Genomic DNA, 12,653 nt, shown 5'->3' with positions numbered 1-12,653 from the left:
CAAACCCGAGTTTGCTGTCTTTTTCGCCATGTTTGCAGTCTTGTAAACATGTTCATGCTTCAGATGATCTCAAACACAAAGCTTACCTCATTTGTGTGCAGCAATGGATGACACGAGGCTTTTATTTATTTATTTTTATTTATTTTATGTTTATATGCGAGTGTTGTACACCTTGCATGTTAACAAACTTTCAAGACTATCAAGTTTAACAATGACCATTTATAAAAACAAATTTATAGCTGTCTTTGTAAAGAATTGCTCACTTTATATGTAGCTTCGAGACGCAGCTGTGACACTGAACAAACACTTCCAGTGTGAATACTCGCGCGTCTCTGCAGCTGCAGTTCACGCTCACACGCTGATTCCGCTCTGCTGCCGCTTGCGGTGTGAACCCGGCCCGAGGATCTAACCTGCCAACAACTGAAAACGTATACACAAAAAGGCTGGCCAGAACATCAGAAAACGTTGTCGGAACATCTCATCTCATACTGGCCTCATAGAGCAGATATCCATGTAGCTGATGGGAAAGGAGAGCTGATTCTGATTCCAAAACCCATGCGGAGAGAGATGCTTGAGAGACTTCATCAGGGTCACAAGGAATGATGTGCAAGGAAGGAGTGCATTGAGAGAGCACAGCAATCCATATGGTAGTGTTAGATTTTGTTGTATTTGGCCGTGCAGTCGTTTGGGTGGCTCGCCAATGTATTAGATTTCTCAAATACATAAAATAAGTAAGCTTGACCAGAGTTCTTGTGGGGAGAAGAATTTATTGAAGGTAGTAGTGTAGCACAGTTCTTCAGCAGCGATGTTAGCGTGTCAGCCTTCAAAACATCTTAACCCAAAGTTCTGTCTGTGGGACAGAACTTTATACATGAAGACAAAAGGGTTACAAACAATAGAACACTGTTAGGACCTCCCACAGGAGATCGATCTACCCTGTGATCTGCTCTGAGCAATGCTGTTTCTTTGTCATTCACACCCATCAGTTTCTGTGGGCCATACGTCTGTATGGGCCATTTGGTTCACACCTTTACAAACACAGAGTTGATTGCATCTGAGGCACAGTCACAATGTAAATGCATCTAACTAAAGATAATGAAAATACACATAATCTTTCAATCCCTCCTCTGATCATTTTTGATCATAAAACAAACTTCCATAAATCATGTATACAGCATGCTGCATACAGGTTTCATTACTTCATTACTACACTATTCATTACAGAATAAGTGTTTATGATGAAGACTGCATCCTCCTGAATGCTTGAGTCCTTTCTTATTTTGACATTGTGGTCTTGAGGAAGTGGCAGATAGTGTTGTTTTCTGTGGACGTTCAGGCACGTTCAGCTAGGTGGCCAGTGCAGTGCGGTCTAGGCATTGGACGTCTTTGGTCATCATCTGGAGTGCTGAAACACCTGCAATCACACAAAAGAGAAAAGGGAAACGTATCTTGCCAAGGAAAATATTTTAATCAAATAACACTTAACTGCTCCTAAAACTGTCCCTATTTAATATTGGCAGGACACTACTGTGTTTATCAGTGGATGTATGTTTATGTCTTCGTCCTCAGGCGACAAGCTAGAGCCTAAAAACCCTAGTCCCGCCATTTCTGGACTCTGATAAACACTACTGCCATCTATCCCTCATCTCTAGGTAGAAGTTTCAAATCCCACTGGCTCACGTCGATCCACTTTTCTTTTATTTGCACCTTAACTGCTCCATCAGCTACCAAGAGATCCTGATGTGGGCTTTTCCACCTGGATTCTCGCTGTGACCTCTGAGTTTTTTGAATTGTTAATCTACCATGGCCCCCCTTTGGAGGTGTCAAAACTTTATCCTTGGCATTGTGTACTGCCAGGCTGAGTGTTTCATCAGTTTGGACAAGGCTGTCAGATGTTAGATTTTCATTGGGCATGGGCCGGCCTGTGACATGTTCAAAGAAGCTTAGTCCTGTTTTCCTGTGGTCATCCTCACTGCATTGGTCGTCGTCATGCAGTTCAACTCCATTTGCCATCAATGATGTTTTTTCTTTGTGCACTTCATTCTGCATCTGTTTACTATCTGGTTGACTGTCTTGCTCAAGTTGTCTTAATGCCGATGTATGTGTACCTCTCTCCTTTACGGCTTGTTTAGCAGCACCATCTACTAGGACATCATCTTTGGCTTCAGTTGTTGAAACTTCTGTGTATGCTTTCACCTTATTTGCATACACATGGAGTACATCAGTTGTTGGATGAGATGTCAGTAGTTGGTGCTGCAGAGAGAGGTTCTTCAGTTTTCCTGCGGCTCAAAAGCTTTCAGCAGAGTCTGCTTTTGCTTGTCTGTCAGCTGCTGAAACCTCTTCAACAAGTTGTCCTCATCATCACTTTGATGTGTTAAAATCAACTTGCAATCACGAACCCAGTGTCCTTCTTCGTTGCAGTACCTGCATCTTCCTTGACTTTTTGCTTTTGGGTATCTCACATATTCATGTTCTTCAAACCCCGTTGTCCTGTTGTTGAATGACAAGGTTTTGGTTTGCAAAGCTCTGAGATTGACTTCCTGTGTTCTTTCTGTCTTTGCTGACCATTCAACAATCTGCATGAATGCTGTTCCAATGCTGTCCCAGTCATCATACCTGATTTTAAGGGCTTTAGAAATCTCAGATTTCAGTCCATTTACAAATGCGGTTCTAAGAGGCATGCCGGTATCTTTACTGAGATCTTCATTGTTGTTCACACCGGCATATTCCAACCAAATTTGTATGAAGCGTTCTTCATACTCAGCAACACTTTCTCCTGTCTTCTGCATGCATGAGGTAATTTTAGCCCAATTAACCTCTTCAGGTTTCAGTTCAAACAAGAATGTTCGTACAGCCTCCCATCCAGCCTCAATGTTCGCTTGAGACTCACCAGTCCTTCTTTCAACACTTTCTGTTAATCTCTTTTGGTCATTGTCCCTTAAGTTCACATTAACAATCATCACTCCGTCTAGTGGGTACAAATTGTAGATTTTCTGCAAACGCTGAAGAAATTGCCAAGCTTTCCGTGGTTGTTTGTATACATCTGGCAAATCTTTTGACCATTTGTCAACTTGCTCTGGAGTAGCTGGCTGGTATGTTCTGTGTGGAACATATTTCTTTACCACTTTTGTGACAGTTCGAGTTTGTCGTTCACCATTTTCCTCATACTTCTCCTCATTGTCAATTTCAACTTCAGTTCTTCTGTTTTTGACAATTACAGGAGCAAGCCTAACCTTCAAGTTGTCCTTTATGATATCATCATGTGTGTTTACATTGCTGTCAGAGTTCACTGTGGAACTGTTGTCACTTTCTCTAAGCAGATAAAGGTCTTGATGATCCTCATTCTTCTGGAGATCACTGAATGGATAGAGAAACTCCTGTTCTGCTTTGCTGCTAGATCTTATGGAATGACTCTTTTTTCCAGAACAGTCTTTTGATTCCAATCGTTTGGAAAGCAAATTTAACAACTTGGTCTTCTCATTTAGTAGTCTTTCTTTGTCTTTCTTTTCATTCTGCAATTGTTCAGCCAGTGCTCGAACCTTTGCTTTCTCTGCTTTATCACGTAGTAATTTGTCAGTCTCACACTTCTGTAGATGCTGTTGAATTTGTTTGACCAAAATTACAGACAAGCCATCTCTGTTTGTGTTTGTTCTTGAGCGCTGCATCTTTCCATAAGCCCTTTTAATGTCCGGCAAGGCCCAATGTCCAGTGCCTGATGTTGTACTTCTGGCAGATGTCACCCTGGCACTTCCTTAGTCCCAGCCTTTTGTCCAAATATTCATTCAGCTTTTCCATCATTTGATCAATAGTAACATTTGGAGGTTCTGTTCCATGTCTTTCTGTTGTTTTCGTGCAGACTCAGCCATGGCAAGTACAGGAGATGTGCCCTCAGAGGTGTGAAAACAGAACAAAAGGTGTTAGAGCCGTTAGGTGCTTATTCAGATTTAAATTCTCAGCAATCTTTTAGACTGACCATTTCAGATACACAAATCAAACATGTTTCCAAAATACAAAATTGTGTATTATGGACTCTACTTGTACTCCTAACAAGTTTTCAATATTACTGTTAAGACAAAACATTCATTTTCAGGCTAATTTCCTTGTTCATTTCTGAAAACTTCTGACTGAAAAGACTTCTTTTTGAGTCCTAGCTCACAAGGCTGAGTTTGTCTCTTAGACAATTTACTTTAGATCTTTCCGTATCTTTCATCGGAAGGCTAACTAACTTATAGTTCCATGGCTTTATGCCATCATCTTCTCACCCAGTTAGGGCAATTATTTCAAAATTAAAATAGTGGCTACTGAATTAGCACCCAGTCAAGGACTTATAATTCTTGCAGCAACATCAGTCCCAAGACATTCTATGGTTTCTGCAGTCTCTGGATGAATGGACTAAACTGTTTCTTTAACAATTTCTACAGACACAAAGAGAAAGGACCAAGCCTTTGCTTCTACAATCTCTTAATGAACGGACCAAATTGTTTCTTAAACAATTCCTACACACTCCAGAGAAAGGACCAAACCGTGTACTATATATCTGTGGCTCCTACAGTCTCATGAGAATGGACTAAACCTCTTCCTTAAATGATTCCTACAGACTCCAGAGAACAGGGCCAAGCTATAAACCTCATATCTATAGCTCCTACAGTCTCAGGAGAATGGACTAAAACATTTAAAAGGTTCCTACAGACTCATGAGAAAGGCCCAAGCCTTGTACTATATATCTATGGCTCCTACAGTCTCATGAGAACGGACTAAACCTTTTTCTTAAATGATTCTTACAGACTCAAGAGAACAGGGCCAAGCTATAAACCTTATTTCTATAGCTTCTACAGTCTCAGGAGAATTAACTAAACATTTAAAAGGTTCTTACAGACTCACAAGAAAGGCCCAAGCCTAAAATTCTCAACAGTGCTAGACTGTATGTGACTACACTACGAATTTTACTGGTCTACTTATTATTCATTTTTTTCTTTTCTTTAAGTTCTTTTAAGAGAGCTGATAAGTTTCACTCACCAAATTAGGATATTTGAGACAGAATCCAGTTGATTCAAATAAATTGTATCCACAGATGCAGTCTGTTGATCTTCAACATAAAAACTGTAGAATCTCCAAGACTTTTGTGTTCACTTCTTGTTGCAGTTGGTGAGTTCTCTTCTTGTCAGTCTCTCCTGGCTGGCTCGCCAAATTGTTAGATTTTGTTGTATTTGGCCGTGCAGTCGTTTGGGTGGCTCGCCAATGTATTAGATTTCTCAAATACATAAAATAAGTAAGCTTGACCAGAGTTCTTGTGAGGAGAAGAATTTATTGAAGGTAGTAGTGTAGCACAGTTCTTCAGCAGTGATATTAGCATGTCAGCCTTCAAAACATCTTAACCCAAAGTTCTGTCTGTGGGACAGAACTTTATACATGAAGACAAAAGGGTTACAAACAATAGAACACTGTTAGGACCTCCCACAGGAGATCGATCTACCCTGTGATCTGCTCTGAGCAATGCTGTTTCTTTGTCATTCACACCCATCAGTTTCTGTGGGCCATACGTCTGTATGGGCCATTTGGTTCACACCTTTACTAACACAGAGTTGATTGCATCTGAGACACAGTCACAATGCAAATGCATCTAACTAAAGATAATGAAAATACACATAATCTTTCAGTAGCCTGGTGTAATAAGAGACGTAAGAGAGTTAGTGGAGAGATGTGACATCTGCTGTCAAATGGAGCAATTGATGCCAACACCTTTACCAAAGAGTCCCAGGCAACAAGTAGACATCAGCAGACATCTTTCAATACATCTTAGACATCTTTGTTTCACAAGTAACAAAGCAGACATCTTTCAATGGGAAGAAGGCCATTATTTGGTGGTGGTTGACTACGTCTCGAGATACATCAAAGTTGCGAACTTACTAAAACTCTTAATAGCAACAACAGTGGAGAGGCTGAAGGTCATCTTTGCCAGGTTTGGAAATCCCTAAAACACTGGTGTTAGATAACAGACCACAGTTCGCATTGTGCGAGTTCGCAGAGTTTTCTCAGGACTACGACTTTGAACATGTTACAAGCAGTCCATGATACCCTGTTTTTTTTCCACCTTTCTCCTAGAAATACTGAAGCCTAATTGCAATTAGGGGTTGAAATGCTCCTTATCACTCAGAGGTCGGCTGGTCGCGCCGACGATACCACCTTGCTTTTTTCTTATCAGTATGAATGAGACTCAAAATACTCTGTCATTTTTGCACAGACAATTAAGAGCTATACACTATTTTAATCTGTGAAATATCTTCTTTTATTTGTGTACACTCAGAGTAAAAACAAAATGTTGTGCTTTTTGCAAAATAAAGAAAACTAACATGATGCGTGATCTGTCGTCTCCCTCTGAATTAAAAGTCCAATCTGATAGTTCTCAGAAAATTAACTGTAACTTAGTGAATACTAATCACAAAAAAAAATAGACTTATGTCCAAAGAAACGCTGAAATGTCAGGTTTTAAATTGTGTAAGTCAAATTGAAAACAAAAATTCTCTGTTTATGTAATCTGAATGAAAACAGAGACATGTCAGACATCCGTGAGTCAGCTCATCCGCTAATGCGGCCACGTCCACGGAGCGAGCACTATTCAGATGCAAATTCTGAGGCAATACATGTATACATCATTGCAATCGTGTATTTATTATCTTCAAAAGTGTTTATCTGCATGTTATAGGCATGGTTATAGCGATCTCTGGAAGCCTTTGTTAGTTCCTGGAATGTCATATGGTATGCTTGTTCTTCACTGAGTTATTTGTGGACTAAAGGTGCACAGAGCGCCCTCCAGGTGCAAGTATGAATTGAAAACACAGTATCCAGCGCTCATAGTGATGACAATAAATATTGAATAAATATTACTCCTCTGTATAGAAAATTGACACAAACATATGAGAAGCCATCAATATTTCTCCAAATGTGCATGCTTTTAAGCTAAAAGCCCTGATGGATGTTGTTTTGTCAAAGGTAACAACGTTTTTGAGACTTGAGACTTCTTTTAAAAACATTATAATAGTAATGCGTCCATTACTTTTAGTCATCTATAGTAATCTTTTGACTGGTAGGCCTACTGTAATTTAAACTATAATAGGCCTATACAAAATTTTCTTCACATATGCAATAATACATGCATGCTTGAGATCACAAAAATCATGTTTTCTGTCAAGAGAGGACATTATATTAACATTAATACAGGTGATATGATCCTGTTATCAGAGGGTTTTTTCACATAGCCTACCTGACTGAAAGGGCTCATTATGTGGGTCATTATGCAGGTCTTTTGTCTTTTCAGGTGTGAATCACAGCATCATTCATGAATATGCATGCCTCCATGCATACTGTGTTTCTTGACAAAAAGTGTCTGTAACGATGTAGCGGTTATTAATCAATTTATGGATGAAATATGAATATAATAATTCATAAAGCCTTATGAATAAATTATGATTCATATATCGACCCGACGGGGAATTAAACATATATTGTGCATTAATTACAATGAATTATAATCAATTACATATATGCTTAGTTCTGGTTTAATAATTATTTAGAGAAACTACCAGTCTGTCCAGCAAACCGTAGCTTCTCATAGAATATGAACCGAGTTATTCTCTGGCCATGAAAATAACTTGCTATTATAGCATCAAAGCATAAAGCGATCGAAAAACGTTAAAGTGACTTGGTCTTCAGTTGAAAGAACAAACAGAACAATCGAGCATGAATTAATTGTTTAATATATGCAAACTACGAATACAGAGGTTATACGTCTAAATATATATACAAGAACATACACGCATATGTACAAGAGTGGAAGTAGAGAAGGAAAGAGAGAAGGCAAGTAGCAAACTTACAAAACAGTCCTTGAGGCCAGCGCGGAAATCAGTTTCATCATCTAAGATTGAGAAACTGCAGTATACTTGCATTGGTTGTGCGTGTCGAATTTCAGTTTAGCGCTGGTGCAGTTCGTTGGCTTCTTCCGTTCCACGGGAAGGTTTGAACTGAGGACTTGAGAGTGAGTTTCGCTGGAAGATGGCGGTCCCGAAGCTGAGCGCGATGGCAGCGCGTGGTCACCGGAGACGTCCGGGAGAAAACGTGCACGAGGTGCTCGTGAGACAATCGGGAGAACACACCAAGAGAAGAGAGCGGAGAAGGTGTGTGTCGTTGTTTTTATGGAAACCCAAGCTAACATACCTCCTGAATTGTAGCAACCAATAGATGCGCAGCACTATTTGGCGGGCAAAGTTCCTTTGTTTGGTCTCCTAGCTGAATTTGCATACTTAATGACTATCAGATCGGATTTCGAGATGGAGTCCGTTCTTCACAGGATCATTAAACACATAGAAAAATGCATTTGTCAGCTATGTGACACCTCTCAGTGAATAGCTCGAGTCCGGAGCTTTAAAACGAGATCAAACTCGATACATCAGAAATGCATATAAAAGAAGTTATGGTTTACAGACCAAATTCTATCATTAAAATGCACACTAGCACAAATACACTCATTTAAACACTAGGAAACATGCATAGGCCCTAAAATACATGATGGATATATTTCAGCATAGTCATATTTTACATATACAGTCAAAAATGTATGATTGTGTGTTTCTGTATGTGTCTGTGTGTGTGTTTTTGTGTGTCCCTGTGTGTGTGGGGTGTTGGAATGTGGATCTGGTCAGTCTCTGGGGGGGGTGCTCCTTTTGAAGTCACCAAAGTGAGGAAGTTGGAGTTTTCTGTTTACCCTCGCAGGTCCACAAAAGTGTCAAGTGGGCTCATCTTATGGCAGACTGTTCGGAGCCGGGATGGTTTTACAACCCTGTCCAGCATGCTAAAAGCGTTCTGAACATTCCAAAGTTTATTGATTATCCTGATACGTGTGCATATGCTACAGTCTTACAAAATTTAAATCAATATATTGTTTTATATGAACGAGTAGGCAGGATAATTTTTACATCATTTTGAAGCTAAAATTCTAGTCTACAACCTCCAATACCCAGAAGTCTTATGAACACATCTATAATATTAGTTTTGTGGCCTTATTTCAGTGACTTACGTTTTTTTTGTTTTTTCAATAACCACACATAAACGTTATTCCTTCAAAAATACAAATATGTACATACATTTTGCTCACATATTATGGTAGCCAAGTTCATGCTGAATACAGTGTAATGATACTTTTTCCATTAATATGTTTATGAACAACTGAGAAAAGCACAAATGTCAGGGCATGTCAAAACTTCTCCAGGGCCCCAAAAATCCTCAGACCCCAGAGGGTTAAATAAGGTTACATTTCTTCAAAAGTTTTTGACTCAGTAAGCAGCTTACGAAAAACCCAGTCCCCAATTCTTTTCAGGGAAGTTATGGCCATGAGAAAAAACATTTTAAGGGTCAGTAGCTTGTCGGACGCTGACTCTAAAGGTTTGAAGGTAGTGTCAACCAGTCCCTCGAGGACTATGGCTAAGTCCCACGAGATAACCTTGGCTCTAACGGAAGGCCTCAGCCGCCTGGCCCCACGAATGAAGCGGGTGAATAGAGGATTCCTCCCTACTGGCACCCCATCAGTCAAGGTGTGGGAAGCCGATATAGTGACCACATAAACCCTGAGAGTGGCAGGACAAGTGCCTGCTGAAAGTTTCTCCTGCAGGAACTCCAGAACTGAAACAACCTGTCAGTTGACTGGATTTGCATGGTGTGCAGTACGCCATCTTTCAAAGACACCACCTTTGTTGGCATAAATTATTTTCGTGGAGGGAGCCCTCACACTAAGAATGGTCTATATGAAGTCGGTGGAAAGCCCAGTGTCCTTTAGTTGGTACCCCTCTGGTCGGGGACGAAAAATTGTCCTCTGCGCTTGTGAAAGAAGGGTAAGCCATCGACAAGAGTTATTATCTCTGAGAACCAAAGTCTGTTTGGCCAACGCTGCTCTATCAGTAAGTGGCAAGACCCTTGCTGGCGAACTCTGGCTTGAACTCTTCTTGAGCAGAGAAACCAGGGGAAAAGCATATAGGTGCATTCTGGGCCATGTATGCGCCATTGAGAAGAGGTCCACCTCTGCTTTGTCAAATCTTACACAGATTTGTTTTACTACCTCGGGGTGGAGTTTCCACTCCCCCATTGACATTCTCTGTCTGGACAGTAAGTCTGCTCCCACATTTAGATGTCCAGGGATATAGACTGCTTTTAGTGACAGGAACTTGTCCTGAACCCAAAGAAAAATCTGCTGTGCTAGCCTGTTTAGGCGGCGCAAACACAGACTGCCCTGGTAATTTATGTATGAGACTGCTGCTGTCCAGCCATACCATCACCTTGGATGCAGATGCCATGAGACCTAACAACAGTTGATACTGACGAATAGCTAGAGCTTGACCTAGCCTGACTTTGCTCAAGTTGTACTGGATGGTCTCAACTCGTGCAGGAGACAACTGTGTCTGCATCATGATTGAATCCCATATGACACCTGAGTATGTTGTTCTCTGAGTAGGAGAGAGAATGCTTTTGCTGGCATTGCATCTCAACCCCAGAGAGACAAGTTGAGCTAGAATGTGCTAGTATCAACCAGTCATCTATGTAATTCAAAATGTGGATGCCCTGAAGTCGCAAAGGAGCCAGCGTTGCATCCATGCACTTTGTGTATGTGCGGGGGTGATAGGGCTAGGAAAAATGGAAGAACCCAATATTGGTAAGCTTCATCCCCCAAAGCCAACCTCAGGAACTTCCTGTGTTATGGGGAATATTTTTATGTGAAAATATGTGTCTTTGAGATCGATCGTGATGAACCAATTGCAATGTTGAATTTGCGACATGATCATCTTGATAGTTAGCATCTTGAACTTCAGCGTTCTGACAGAACAGTTCAAGCCTCGAAGATCTAAATTCAGACGCAGTCCCCCATCTTTTTGGGGCACCAGGAAGTATCAACTGTAGTAGCCTGCCTCTCTCTCTGGGAGAGGAACATGTTCTATGGCCCTTTGTCCTGAAGAGATTGCAGCTCTTGTGACAGTAAATATGCCTGCTCCAGTTGTACAGTAGTGGGGACCACACTGTTGAAATGTGGAGGGCGACAAGCAAATTGTGTATCCTGGATTCTGTATCCTTTTTCTACTGTTGTTAGAACCCAAGTAGAGATGCCCAGCAGTAGCTTCCACGGTGCCAAGTTCTCTGAAATGAGTACCAATTTTAGTACTTCCAGTTGAGGGGGTGCTGGGTGTTCCGTTCCCTGGGCAACAACAGGAAGTAATAGAACACTCAACACTTTGCTGGAAACTGCTGCCCCCCGAGACACCAGAGGTGGAACAGTGGTTTTGTGAGGGTGCCAGGAAAGGGCAGGCTGCATTAATTTCACATGCCACGTCCCGAGGGGAACCACCCCCACTGAACTGGGTGCAAAATCATTTTCTTTTTGGAGACGATAGTCCTGAAGTCAGGCCTTTTTGGAAGCTGTTGAGGGTGACGAGCCAGTCCAAAGTCTTAATGAAGGAGAGCGTGATTCACCACACTCTGTTTTTGTGCCTCACATCTGTGAGAAGTACTGTGATGAGGCTGGGTGGCCAATAGCACCTCACCCTGAGTATGGCAAGGAAGGAACTGCACAAATGCTTCCTCATGTTTTTTCACCTCCAGAAACATGCTGACTAATCGCCAAACAGACTGGAGGGTGAGATGGGGGCATCAAGCATGAACACTCAGTCCCTGTCTTTGATGCCCGTGAGGTTCAGCCACAGATGCCTCTCCATGGTGAACAGCGTGCCCATTGAATGACCAATGGTGCGGGCCATTTGCTTGGTCTCACGGAGGGACAGATCTGTGGCTCGACGAAGCTCAGAGAATGCCTCCTTGTCGATGAAACCTAATGTACTCAGGTCCTTTAGCAGGTCAGTCTGGTATGCCTGCAACACCACCATGGTGTGCAGGGCAGCACCAGCCTGACCTGCTGCTTGAAACACTTTCCACACTAATGATGAAGTGGTTCTGCATGGCTTAGTGAGGAGAGTTGGTTTCTTAATAGATGATGCCAGCCGAGCCTCTCTTTGACCTGTGGCATCATCGTATATCCTCGTGCCTCCACACCCATGATAGTCGAATATGTCAAAGTTGAAGGTGTAAAAACACGAGAAGTGTAAGGTTTTCCCCATGAATGTGTTAATTCGTTATGGAGATCCTCAAAGAAGAGGAGAGACTGCTTTTGGGTCCTTCCCCTTGGCCACCAGACAGAAATCTGTCTTCTAACTTAGAGCATTTGGAGATCTCTTGTTCGCGCAGCCAGTCTAGCTATAACCTGGCAACTGCATGAGTAACCACCTCGAGTAGTTCCTCATATGCTTTATCATCACGTGAGGAACACTCGGAGACTAGAAATCCTTAGCAGATGCAAGAGAGTCATTGTCTTCCGCACCAGCTGAAGAGGCGCCAGGGTGCATTTTGAGATCCCAAAAGGACATCTAGATCTGGAGAGTGAGTGAGCGATAGGGATGTACCTGTCTCTCGCTCCTCAGTCAATGGCGAGAGCCCTACAATGACAGAGAGGATGCTGGTCCCTGGAAGTAGGCGAGACGAGCACGTAGTACTTTCACTGGGAAAACTTCACAGCGCTCGCACTCGCCCTCTTCCAACGCACGGGCAGTGTGCTCTTAACCCAG

At 41.8% G+C, this 12,653-nt stretch overlaps 1 pseudogene; it reads right to left on the bottom strand.

Annotated features, from left to right (window-relative positions):
• Positions 1–2,191: 2,191 nt before the first annotated feature.
• LOC125264362 lies at positions 2,192–10,454 on the bottom strand (annotated as a pseudogene).
• Between the last annotated feature and the right edge of the window lie 2,199 nt (positions 10,455–12,653).

This window comes from Megalobrama amblycephala, linkage group LG1 (assembly GCF_018812025.1).
Source record: "Megalobrama amblycephala isolate DHTTF-2021 linkage group LG1, ASM1881202v1, whole genome shotgun sequence".
Lineage (NCBI taxonomy): Eukaryota > Metazoa > Chordata > Actinopteri > Cypriniformes > Xenocyprididae > Megalobrama > Megalobrama amblycephala.
This window is presented reverse-complemented; position numbering and strand designations above follow the sequence as displayed.